Genomic DNA, 14,471 nt, shown 5'->3' with positions numbered 1-14,471 from the left:
CTGGCGTTTTATAAGCTTAATCGAGTTGACCTTCAGTGGGAAGTGATTTGGCATAGGATTGATAAAAAGAGGAGATTTTGAAAGAAAACATCAGAAAGGGCATTCAGGAAATTAAAGTTAGAATTCACAAATGATGATGTGGAATTACAAAACCAAAAATAGTTACAGGGTTTGGAAAGAGCAAAAAAAAAATATATACATATATATATATATATAATTAAAACAGAGACACAAGGTAAAAATATACATGAGATTAATCAATCAAGAACTATTAATTGAATGACAGCTGCATATTTAGCACTTGGCAAGGTGTGCTCTGGGATACAAATGTGTCCTCATCAATTTTCTTCAAGAATTATTGATGCTTATGATGTGCAAGATAGAAAGAATTACTTCAAAGAGCTTAAATCAGGACGAGTAAAGAGGGAAATAAATAATGCAGAGACAGAAGCATTTTAAAGCAGTATCAGCTAAGTCCAACTGAGAAGTAGGAATAAATGGTGCTGGGGGGATTTAGAGAGTGGTGCTGGGGAATATACTTGATAGGCTGAAAATCGTAGTACATATCTCATGAATGAGAAGATATTATTTTATCCAAACCTAACATGGAATTTGTATAAGAAAACTCTTTTTAGGTAGAAGAATTAAAAAAGGGCAAATACTGGGCAAAAGAAATGCAGAATGAAACTTTCCAAAGTGGAAGACGCAAGTTACCAGGATGTGAGACGGAAGAACCACTCCAGTCCCCTACCCTCTCGTTTTATGTTAAAAACCTATAGCAGTAAGCCTCAGGGCCATTTCTATTGCCCCCTCGACTTATTCTACCTGGAATGTTCCATAGCTACTGAGTTTATACAGCTCATTTCCCCCACAAAACTCATGTCAGTATAGGCATATGTAGTCCCTATATTCCAAAAGCAGTATGTTTTTTGGTTGCAAAGAGTTCAAGCCCTGGAGTTGGACAATGTGCATTAAAATCTTGAATCAGCTTCTTGTTAGATAAGTTATCTTGGGCAATTTGCTTAATATTTTCAAGCCTCAGTAATTTCTGTTTATCAACTATAAAAATGAGTAAAAATGATTTTATCATTCTCCTAAATGTTGATAGTAATAATATTAATGTTATCGATACCCTGTCTTGCTTGAGGGTTAAATGAAATGGCTGGTATAAAGCTTTTGTGAGTACAGTGCCTTGAATACACATGACTGCCATAATTTTATTCCCTTGGCACCAAGTGGAATGGTATTTTAGGTCGTTATTATCTCCCAAAATAGAAAAACCAAACAGAAAGATGTACCTGCTCAGCTATAAAGGAATTGTTCTATTAATTATGGTATAATCATTCAATGTAGTAATATAATTTTTACATTATAATTATAATTAAATTATATTATTATTTTCTAATTATGCAGCCATTAAAAATCACATATCTACTGCCTATATAACAACACGGGCAAAAGCCCAAAATGTGGAGTCAAGTCAAAAAGTGGAGTACAAGGTTCTTTAACCCCTATCAATGTTTTTACGGTCTAACAGTAAAAGTTAGGAAACTAGAAAGTAAAATAACATTAACAATGATTCTATTCAAGGTGATAACTTTGTGGGTAATTTTTTATTCTTAAATATTATTTTTATTTTCCAAATTATGTTTTTCAATGAATCTGCATTACTTTTAACATAAAAAAAGAATACAATGAGTATCATTTTTTTAAAAGAATAAAACTTGCCAGCAACATGCAGCTTGAAAAAGGCATCAGGAATCTAATTCACTGTTGTTTCAGCAGTCTTCTTTGCTAAACTTACACATCACTTTCACTTAGTTCTAGTACCTACTTTAAAATGCATCTGCAGGTGTAATTGAGCAAAAAAGACAAAATATGTTCATTTAAGCAAATAATACAACATACTCAAGAAGTATGCAAAGTATCCAAAAATCTATTACTGGTATTGTATCACAATAGGCTTGGCAGCTGTGTAAACTCACTTCTCTGATCTTCCCTTTAAACTAATTAATTAGAATTCTTGCTGACATATGTTCATATTAAGGACCACATGTTCACTGCTAATATTCTCAAAATAGCTAGGCACAAAGAGTTTCTCACCTGTCTCTCCAGGTTAGGCAGCAAGAGAAAGGAAGTTGAATTCCACAATTTCCAGGTGTGTGTGAAGCAAAGCTACAATTAGCCACTCAAATACAAGATTATTAGGGAAATTTAGAAAGTAGCAATCTATAAAAGAGAGATGAATTAAAGATACACATTAAAGGCAGGGTTTTTGAAATTGTTCTTGTTCAAAAATATCCATATTGTATATGAACACTGTGTATGTGAATGAAAAGATCTGCATTTGTTCTGTTAGGTAAGAAGAGATAAATCATTTGAGTTCTTTCTTCTTTGCATCTATCTATCTATCAGTGTTTAATGAGCAAATGTCATGTAACAAAAGCAGTTTAAGTACTATTAATTCTAACAGTGTATTTTTGAAGTGTTCATATTTTCATTAACATTTTAGTTTCTCTTATTATATAATTAAGTCATTGAATATCCCAATATTTGTTTATTTTGTAACCATGTTTCAGAAAGAAACTATAGTATATTATTCATAAATATTTCCTAAAATTATAAAACTCTAAGTTACAAAGTTTTTCCCAGAGAGAGGAATTCCTCGTATCCCTGGTTATCGGTGATGTTGTGAGTAACACATTGGAAAAAAAAACAACACAACCCTAATTAAATGAGTTTTGTAAATATTGGCCTAAAAATTGGCTAAATTGTTTCTGGTTTTTGGTTTTTTGTTGTGCATAACTATCAGAATTTTGATTAGTTAAGATTCATCTTGAATATCTAAGAGGAAATTGAAATAAGCAGGTTTTCTCATATATATTTGACCACTTCGCTACAAATCCCTCACCTTATTTTATAATTTAATCAAGACTATTGATATATTTTAAGGTGCATTCACTTGAGTTTTGACAGATGTACACAACTGTGCANTTTTAGGTAGAAGAATTAAAAAAGGGCAAATACTGGGCAAAAGAAATGCAGAATGAAACTTTCCAAAGTGGAAGACGCAAGTTACCAGGATGTGAGACGGAAGAACCACTCCAGTCCCCTACCCTCTCGTTTTATGTTAAAAACCTATAGCAGTAAGCCTCAGGGCCATTTCTATTGCCCCCTCGACTTATTCTACCTGGAATGTTCCATAGCTACTGAGTTTATACAGCTCATTTCCCCCACAAAACTCATGTCAGTATAGGCATATGTAGTCCCTATATTCCAAAAGCAGTATGTTTTGGTTGTAAAGAGTTCAAGCCCTGGAGTTGGACAATGTGCATTAAAATCTTGAATCAGCTTCTTGTTAGATAAGTTATCGTGGGCAATTTGCTTAATATTTTCAAGCCTCAGTAATTTCTGTTTATCAACTATAAAAATGAGTAAAAATGATTTTATCATTCTCCTAAATGTTGATAGTAATAATATTAATGTTATCGATACCCTGTCTTGCTTGAGGGTTAAATGAAATGACTGGTATAAAGCTTTTGTGAGTACAGTGCCTTGAATACACATGACTGCCATAATTTTATTCCCTTGGCACCAAGTGGAATGGTATTTTAGGTCGTTATTATCTCCCAAAATAGAAAAACCAAACAGAAAGATGTACCTGCTCAGCTATAAAGGAATTGTTCTATTAATTATGGTATAATCATTCAATGTAGTAATATAATTTTTACATTATAATTATAATTAAATTATATTATTATTTTCTAATTATGCAGCCATTAAAAATCACATATCTACTGCCTATATAACAACACGGGCAAAAGCCCAAAATGTGGAGTCAAGTCAAAAAGTGGAGTACAAGGTTCTTTAACCCCTATCAATGTTTTTACGGTCTAACAGTAAAAGTTAGGAAACTAGAAAGTAAAATAACATTAACAATGATTCTATTCAAGGTGATAACTTTGTGGGTAATTTTTTATTCTTAAATATTATTTTTATTTTCCAAATTATGTTTTTCAATGAATCTGCATTACTTTTAACATAAAAAAAGAATACAATGAGTATCATTTTTTTAAAAGAATAAAACTTGCCAGCAACATGCAGCTTGAAAAAGGCATCAGGAATCTAATTCACTGTTGTTTCAGCAGTCTTCTTTGCTAAACTTACACATCACTTTCACTTAGTTCTAGTACCTACTTTAAAATGCATCTGCAGGTGTAATTGAGCAAAAAAGACAAAATATGTTCATTTAAGCAAATAATACAACATACTCAAGAAGTATGCAAAGTATCCAAAAATCTATTACTGGTATTGTATCACAATAGGCTTGGCAGCTGTGTAAACTCACTTCTCTGATCTTCCCTTTAAACTAATTAATTAGAATTCTTGCTGACATATGTTCATATTAAGGACCACATGTTCACTGCTAATATTCTCAAAATAGCTAGGCACAAAGAGTTTCTCACCTGTCTCTCCAGGTTAGGCAGCAAGAGAAAGGAAGTTGAATTCCACAATTTCCAGGTGTGTGTGAAGCAAAGCTACAATTAGCCACTCAAATACAAGATTATTAGGGAAATTTAGAAAGTAGCAATCTATAAAAGAGAGATGAATTAAAGATACACATTAAAGGCAGGGTTTTTGAAATTGTTCTTGTTCAAAAATATCCATATTGTATATGAACACTGTGTATGTGAATGAAAAGATCTGCATTTGTTCTGTTAGGTAAGAAGAGATAAATCATTTGAGCTCTTTCTTCTTTGCATCTATCTATCATCTATCTATCTATCTATCTATCTATCTATCTATCTATCTATCTATCATCTATCTATCTATCTATCAGTGTTTAATGAGCAAATGTCATGTAACAAAAGCAGTTTAAGTACTATTAATTCTAACAGTGTATTTTTGAAGTGTTCATATTTTCATTAACATTTTAGTTTCTCTTATTATATAATTAAGTCATTGAATATCCCAATATTTGTTTATTTTGTAACCATGTTTCAGAAAGAAACTATAGTATATTATTCATAAATATTTCCTAAAATTATAAAACTCTAAGTTACAAAGTTTTTCCCAGAGAGAGGAATTCCTCGTATCCCTGGTTATCGGTGATGTTGTGAGTAACACATTGGAAAAAAAAACAACACAACCCTAATTAAATGAGTTTTGTAAATATTGGCCTAAAAATTGGCTAAATTGTTTCTAGTTTTTGTTTTTTTGTTGTGCATAACTATCAGAATTTTGATTAGTTAAGATTCATCTTGAATATCTAAGAGGAAATTAAAATAAGCAGGTTTTCTCATATATATTTGACCACTTCGCTACAAATCCCTCACCTTATTTTATAATTTAATCAAGACTATTGATATATTATAAGGTGCATTCACTTGAGTTTTGACAGATGTACACAACTGTGCACTACCATAATCAAGTTATAAAACATTTCTGTCTTACAAAAAAATTCACTCATGCTCCTTTCAGGTCAGAGGACTCCAGCCATCAATGCANTTTTTTCTCTTCTACTTACTTCAAGTTAAATTTGCCCTTCTTTCTCTACCTTTTATGGTAGAAGCTTAGATAATTGATTTTAGATCTTTCCTTTTCTAATATTAACCTTTAAAACCACATATTTCCCTGTAAACACTGTTATAGCTGCATCTCATGTATTTTTTATTTCAATTCAAAAGACTTTCTAATTTCTTTTGTGATAATTGTTTTGGCCAACAGATCATGAAGAAGCATGTTAATTTCCAAATATTTGGGGTATTTTTAAAATATCCTTTTGTTGGTGGAGTTCTAGGATAGTCTGTTCAGAAAACATGCTATGTATGATTTCTATGTTGTCAGAGATATATGTTCTCTGTGATTTCAATCTTTATAAGTTTATTGAAAATAATAGGAAAATAATAATTCTCTTGTGTGTGTGAAGTGTTCTATAAATGTCAGTTAGGTCAAATAACTGATAGGTTTGCTCCACTTTTGTGTATCCTTACTTATTTTCTTTCTTATATAATTTACTAAGGGAGTAGAGTTGAAACCCCGACTATAATTGGAGACTTGTCTATCNTTGTGTATCCTTACTTATTTTCTTTCTTATATAATTTACTAAGGGAGTAGAGTTGAAACCCCGACTATAATTAGAGACTTGTCTATCNTGTACTCATGTGTCTAGTTTGGTTCCTCAGCATGTTTTTGAGATTCATCCATACTTAGCTTTATTAGCAATTCCTTTCTTTTTATTACTAAGTGATAATTCATTACATAGATATACCACGGGTTGCTAGCGCTTCACCTGCTGATGGACATTTAAGCTGTTCTGTGGTTATATATAATTTTTATGAATGAAGGTACCATGTACATTTGGATATAAGACATTACGTGGAAACTTCTTTTCTCTTGAACAGACACCTAGAAGTGGAATTTCTGAGCCATGTGGTAAATTTATGTTCATGTTTATATATTTTGGCACTTTAATCCTTGATGTGCTGTGATTGTTTATGTATACTCTGAATTCTGTTATATTGTTCTGAAAAGAGTTGATGGTTGCTTTAGCAGGCCGTTAATTTTATTAGACACAAATTTAAAAATCTCATGCCTCTGGTATATGACAGCTAAAATCTCAGTTCTTTAAGACTTATTTCCAAAGAGTTTTGTTTTGCCTTCTGCAACTGTAATTCATAGATGAACTAGAAGTTTGGGCTGGGTTTAAACACAGAAATAGGAGTAACCATTCTCTTGCTTTTTCATTTCTGGTGTTTCCAATGCACACTTCTGTATCCAGTCTACTTCCTCTGGTTCTTTCAGGCAGAACCGGTATTTCCATGAGATATCCAGCTGTCTGACACTGAAGCTTGTGGGATTATCTCTGTCCTTGGGATAAAGTTGTAGAAAAGGGGAACTTATTCCATGCTTGTCACTTGTTCCAAGCTTTGACTCCCTCCTTAAAACTGCCTTTTTTCTTCAATTTCCACACTCTTAAGGCACTTCTGGAATTTTAAAATATTTGTGGGAATATTGCTTACTAAAACGTCATACTTTCATACCATTATAGAGATTTTAAAGTGCAACTTCCTTAGGGCTTCATATAAGGCTATATTGATTTTCTTTTTCTTCTTGAAAATTCACTTTTGATAGTTTCTGGTTTTTTAAGGACTTCTTCCATTTTATTTAAATTTATTTTCAAAATGTTGTTGAAAACACTTCCCTTTTATCTATTTAATATTTATAGCAGTAATTTTCAACTGAGTGACTTCGTCCCCCAGGAGACATTTGGCAATGTTTGGAAACATTTGTGATGGTCAGGACTTGGGTTGCTACTGGCATCTAGCAGAGGTCAGATATGCTGCTAGACATCTTAAAATGCACAGAAGAGTATTACCACAACAAATAATTTTCTGGTACAAAATACCAATAGAGCCAAAGTTAAAAATGGGATCTGATGTGATATTCCCTCTTCGATTCTCGGTATGATTAGTTTCTTAATTTTATTTGTTTATGATCAATCTGGCTAAAATTCATCAATTGTATTGCTCATTTGAATGAACAAGTTTTGGCTTCATTGAATTTTATTGTTGTTTGCTTTCTATTTCATTGAATTCCATCCTTACTTTTTTCTCTTCTACTTACTTCAAGTTAAATTTGCCCTTCTTTCTCTACCTTTTATGGTAGAAGCTTAGATAATTGATTTTAGATCTTTCCTTTTCTAATATTAACCTTTAAAACCACATATTTCCCTGTAAACACTGTTATAGCTGCATCTCATGTATTTTTTATTTCAATTCAAAAGACTTTCTAATTTCTTTTGTGATAATTGTTTTGGCCAACAGATCATGAAGAAGCATGTTAATTTCCAAATATTTGGGGTATTTTTAAAATATCCTTTTGTTGGTGGAGTTCTAGGATAGTCTGTTCAGAAAACATGCTATGTATGATTTCTATGTTGTCAGAGATATATGTTCTCTGTGATTTCAATCTTTATAAGTTTATTGAAAATAATAGGAAAATAATAATTCTCTTGTGTGTGTGAAGTGTTCTATAAATGTCAGTTAGGTCAAATAACTGATAGGTTTGCTCCACTTTTGTGTATCCTTACTTATTTTCTTTCTTATATAATTTACTAAGGGAGTAGAGTTGAAACCCCGACTATAATTAGAGACTTGTCTATCTCTATTTTTTTTTTTTAAGATTTTATTTATTTATTCGACAGAGATAGAGACAGCCAGTGAGAGAGGGAACACAAGCAGGGGGCGTGGGAGAGGAAGAAGCAGGCTCATAGCGGAGGAGCCTGATGTGGGGCTCGATCCCATAACGCCGGGATCACGCCCTGAGCCGAAGGCAGACGCTTAACCGCTGTGCCACCCTATCTCTATTTTTAATTGTTAGTTTTTGTTGCATGTATTTGAAGCTCTGTAATTGTGTGCTTGCACATTCAGAATTGTTTTCTTCTTGTTAAATTGATCCTTATCATTGCTAGATTGTCCTTTTATCCCTCGTAATATTTCTTCTCCTGAAATTTACTTTATCAGATATCAGTATAACCAATGTATCTTTCTCTTTTTCCATTCTTTCACCTTGAACTTATTTTTAGCTTCATATTTACGATAACTTTTTTGTAGACAAACTAAAGTTCTGTTTTACTTTCGTGTTCATTGGGAGAATCTCTTCCTTGTATTTGGACCATTTATATTTAGGCAATTATCAATGTTGTTGGTTTTTAAAGATCAAAGTTTTCAGTTGTTTTTAAATCACCATAATCCTTTTTGTTTTCTATTTATGTCAGCTGACCTTTGTTCTTTTATCCTCCTTATCCTGATGTCTTCTGGAATAATTGTGTATTTTTTTTAAGATTGCATTTTAATCTTCACTATTAGTTTATTTGCAATGTATTTTAATGGTTACTCTGTGGTTTACATTATGTGTCTTTAACTTATCAAAGTCTACCTTTAAATAATACACCACTTCACATACATAAAGCTTTATAACAATATACTTCCACTCCCCCTAGTCAGTAATCAGTTATTTACTTGTCGGTAGTGGGAAAGAAAGTTTCATAGAGGTTACATCCTTATGTGATGAAGCAGATTTTTTTTCTCTTTATTATGTCTCCTTATACACAAACACCAATTAATTTTACAATGTTACCTACCATTTCTTTTAATGCTTTAGCCTTTATTCTATTGCTTCAGAGAATGCCATCGAATACTTTCCAAACCAAGTGAATCTATAAGCTCTCATTTCAAGAAGTTACCATTAATATTTTCCATATATCTGCAAGTTTTATATAATAAGATCCACTAAATATAATATTTAAAATATAGCAAGGTGATTTGTGGAGATTTTAATATTCTGTAGCCATTGTTATTTGCACGTTATTCTAGAAATCACGTTCTACTGGCTTTGAGAATTTGGAGGTATAACTTGAAATCCCCAAAGGGATATAAGCATATACACCTTGCATCTATTCTACTTTAGTTGATGATTCCTAAATTTACTAGAAAAAGGAAGCCCTCACCTGTTTTAACTCTGTTAACCTATCATAGCATTCAACTGCATTAAGGAATGAGCACAGATTTTTTAAAACTAAGAAAAACATCTTTTTATTGAATGTTGTTTACTTCAAACTGAAGAAAGAGTTTTGGTTTAAAACTATGTAAAATTGAATGCTGCATGATGATAATGACAGAAGTTCTCAGTAGGCTAAATAATGACTGTTTCATTTAGCAGTTGTGTTGGGCACATAGACCTTTTGAGAACTCCTGATAATACCATCATTCATTGTCAAGTACACACATTTTGCTGCATCCTGTTCATTGGGCTCTCAGCTACATCCTTAAAAGTACTGTGCAAAAAGAAATTCAGGACAAGAATCTTTGAATCTGCTACCATCACAGGGGTTTTGATTTTGTTTACTTCCAGTACAGTAGCCAAATGTAGTAAGATTGTTAATAATTGGAGGTAGGAACAACAATCTTATTTCTATGCCAACACAAAATCAAATCATTCTATAAAATATTGAAAAATATATAACAAAGGACCAATATACAGAATATGTAAAGAATTTATGGAAATCTGGGGTGCCTCGGTGGTGCAATTGGTTAAGCGACTAACTTGGTTTTGGCTTACGTCCTGATTTTAGGAGAGTAGTGAGACTGAGCTCTGGATCAGTCTCTGTGCTCAGTAGGAAGTCTGCTTGTGATTCTCTCTCTCTCTCCCTCTGCCCCTTCCACTCATGCTTTCTCTCTCTCAAATAAATAAATACATCTTTAAAAAAATAAGGATTTTTTAGGGGCACCTGTGTGGCTCAGATGGTTAAGTGTCTGCCTTTGACTCAGGTCATGATCTCCATGTCCTAGGACCGAGTCTCACATCAGGCTCTCAGCTCAGTGGGGAGTCTGCTTCTCCCTCTCCCTTTGCCTCTACACCTGCTTGTGCTCTTTCTCTCTCTGTCAAATAAATAAGTAAAAAATCTTAAAAGAAAAAAAGGATTTATAGAAATCAAAAAAATGTCAAAAAACCATAGAAATTGAAAAAAGGGTAAAAAATTTTGCAATAGAAAAACATAAATGATATAAATTTATGATGATGGTGATCCAAGAAATACAAATTAAAATAGTAAGTAATATCAGTTTTCCCTCCCTGGATCAACAAACCTTTAAAAAGACACTATATCATCAAATACGTGGGAAATGGTTATCCTCACTCATTGTGCTTTAGAAAATAGTTTGTTATGGCTTTTTTTAAGGGGAATTTGGCATTATAAAGCCAAGTGAAGAATTGAATTCTGTGCTCCCTGGATGGTTTGTCCAAAGGGAACATGTCAGGTGCAAATGAGGTGACACAAGCTATAAAGAAGCTTCTAAATGAAGACTGACCAACATCTTGTTTAGTTAAAAGGTAAAAATAATCAAGTGTCAAACTTGGAACATCTAGGATTTCAGTTATTGAATGATTTATAGATACAAATAGTATCTTCAGTCCCAGTTCTGGAAAACTACTGCCTGGGCTTATATCCCCTGACCCCATCTCTTCTCACTAGATTGGCCTTGCTCATACTACTTATCATGTCTGAACTGCGGTCTTTTTATCTACAAAATGGACTACCTTACTCTTACAGTTATTGTAAAGATTAAATGAGACACAAAATGCTTAACATAGAGCTTGACACGTAATGAGCACTTAATACATGTTAATTATCATCATTATTGTTAATATCCTACAGTAATGATTCATTCTGTGCATAAAGATATATGTGTAAAGATGCCTCTTGAATCATTGCTTATTATTTTAAAAATGTTAACAAACTAAGTGACCGTGAATAGGTCAATAGCTAAATAAATGACCATACATCTGTGAAATGTTTCATAAGATACCACAGTCATTTTTTTAAAGTGAATTTTTAAGTGAAAACATCAAGTCATAAAATAAAATATGTAGTATAAAGCGAATGTTTGTATGAGAAAAATATTTGTATTCAGACATAACATAGATGTAGTGCATAAAGAATCATCAGGAAAGGAATGTCTCAAACTGTAAACACAAGTTAACTGTAGACAAAGAAGAAGGATGAAATGGTAGTTTAATATTATGCTTTATACTCTTCAACACAATGAAAATCCACTCATATATCATTTGTGTAATTAAGAAACAAAATGAGCCCAACATCCCTGAGCACTCCCACTGCTCTCTCCTCTTGGTTTTCTGATGCTCAAACTGCTTTTGCTTGGGTCATAAACCTCAGCTCGTGTTATGCGCCTCACCCTTGTTCGATAGTTATGTTTATAGTAACTTATCCAGTTCTGACCCCTTCCTCAGTACAAGCTCAATATATAATCCTGGGCAAGAGCCTCATGAAATCATGAAATAACTTACCTGACGGTGACCAACTAGTTCTAGTTTGCCTGGGATTTACTTTGTTTTAGCACAGAAAGATTGTCATCCTATACCAGACCCTACCCCTGGTACCTGTATCTCCAATAGCTTCACATCAAAGATGATAGTAATGATATATTTTCAGAAAGGCAATTTAAAAAATTAAATACATCTTCTTTGATACCATCTCTATTTCTTCTTTGCTCACTATTTTATAATATATATATATATATATATAATGATATATATATATATATATATATAATGATATATATACTTTGCATCAGTTTGCACCATAGCAAAACTTGTGTGTCTAACTTTCCTATAGGATTTCACAAGTATATCAGAGATTTGGAAAGTGAGTGCCCTGGAAGATACATTTATAAAATTGCTGTTTACTGTGTGTGTCTATGCATGGATTGGAGCAAGAATGACCCCATGGACCAGTAGTAATAATAGAAAGAAAGAAGAAAAATATCCTGCCAAGTAGAAATAATACATTTTGCAAAAGTGGCTTTTAGTAAATACCCACTTCCTCCCAATTTCCTTACCTGTAAAATGCTTTGACATGAATTTGGTGCCCAGAAAGCCAAAAATCTACAATTATGTTCTTTGGCTGCTTCTTTGAAAGGTGAAATGCCAGGTGCAAACGAGGTGACAAGAGAAAGCACAAGTTTTTCAATGAAGAATGTTTGACATTCTGTTTAGTTAGAAGGAGAAATGTATTGTTCTTTTTTAAGCTTTCAGTTTCATTTATTCTTTCAATAAATTCTCCATCTGTGTTTACTGTTTTCCTGGCTTGTGCTAGATACTAAAGATACAACAAGAAATATGATGAACGTGGTTCCTGACCTTAACACACCTAATGTCTAGTAGAGGAGATAGGCTTTTGATAAGCAGTTATAATATGCTGTGGAAAGTGTGCTGATATGCACAATACTAGGTGTCTTGGAGCTCATAGGAGGGGCACCAAATTCAGACTCTACCAGACCTGTCTTTAGAAGCAGAACAGAATATTTTGGTTGGAAGAGATTTTAATGATCATATTAGTTTGGGCTGCTCAGTAAAATAGAACCAGTAGAAAAAAAATATATATATATATATATATTCTCACACATGCACGCATGCATAAGAGCAGGCACACACACACACACACACACACACACACACGCTTTACAATTATGTAGGCCAAGATCTGCAATTGGCAAGCTGAAGACCCTGGAGAGCTAATAGTATAGTTCTAGTCTGAGTCCACAGGCCTGAGAACCAGGAGAGCCAATGGTATAACTTCTAGTTGGAGTCCAAAGACAGTAGAAGACCAACATCCTAGTTCAAAGACAGTCAGGCAGATAGAGGAATTTCTCTTACTCAGCCTTTCATTTATTTAGGCCTTCAATGGATTGGATGAAGCCCACTTACATTGGGGAGGGCAATCTGTTTTGCGTACTCTGCTGATTTAAATGTTAATCTCATCTAGAAACACCCTTATAGACACACATAGACATATTGTTTAGCCAAATATCGCGGCACCTTATGGCTCAGGTCACACTGATCCACAAAATTAACCATCATCTTGATCATGTGGCTACCTTGCTTTGCTAATGAGGCCAGGTAGGTAATATAACTTGGCCACTGACACGAAAAGTTGGGCAGCAGATTTTCTACCTCCAGGCTAGTGCTTGATCCATGGAGCCACAGAAAAATTTGCTTTTAGTATTATGCTCTCTGTGGGTTCAGAACTCCTGACCTCACAGATTCCACTTCTTTAGTGCTCCCCAGAGCTTGCCTCTTTGACAAAGTCTATATTATGGACCAAGCAAGGGTGATGTTTTTTATCTTTATCCAATCATGAGTTCTAATTCCCCAGGAATTTGCTTTCTGAATGAAATTTAGCATCTAACCCACTTAGTATTAACCAGGAGTGAATATCCTAAGGGTCTAGGGGCTTTTTTCAAAAATATATATTCCTGGTCCCTGTGCCTGTAGTTTGGTGTAAGTCTGATAGATCTTTCACGTACCTTTCCTTCTTTCTTTCTTTCTTTCTTTCTTTCTTTCTTTCTTTCTTTCTTTCTTTCTTTCTTCTTCTTTCTTCTTTCTTTTTTTAAGATTATTTATTTTAGAGAGAGAGCGAGTGCATGTGCACTGGGGTGGGGGCGGGTAAGGGAGAATCTGAAGCACATTCCCCACAAGTGCAGAGCCCAAGGCAGACTTGATCTTACAACCCTGAGATCATAACCTGAGCCAAAATCAAGAGTCAGATGTTTAACTGGCTGAGCCACCCAGACACCCCAATGTACCTTTCAAATGTACAACAGATCAGGTCATTGCCTCTATTGGACATATGGCTGGCTCCAATGAAAAATCTACAGGATTCATATGTAGTCCTTGTTGAAGAAATGTTGGATCCCTAAAGCATTTTTTTTATCAAAGTCCTACTATGCTTTCTCTAGCCTCCAGATGAATTATTTTCTTTCTTTATGTGCTCCTACAACAGGTAAGAATAGACACTTTCCTAGCAGCCAACATAATAGTCAATGATCTCTACCTTCTGTCACAAGGATTCAATGTTAAAATTGTATCCCTACTGGGATTCAGACATGACC

The sequence above is a fragment of the Ailuropoda melanoleuca genome, chromosome 4 (genome assembly GCF_002007445.2).
Source record: "Ailuropoda melanoleuca isolate Jingjing chromosome 4, ASM200744v2, whole genome shotgun sequence".
Lineage (NCBI taxonomy): Eukaryota > Metazoa > Chordata > Mammalia > Carnivora > Ursidae > Ailuropoda > Ailuropoda melanoleuca.
This window is presented reverse-complemented; position numbering follows the sequence as displayed.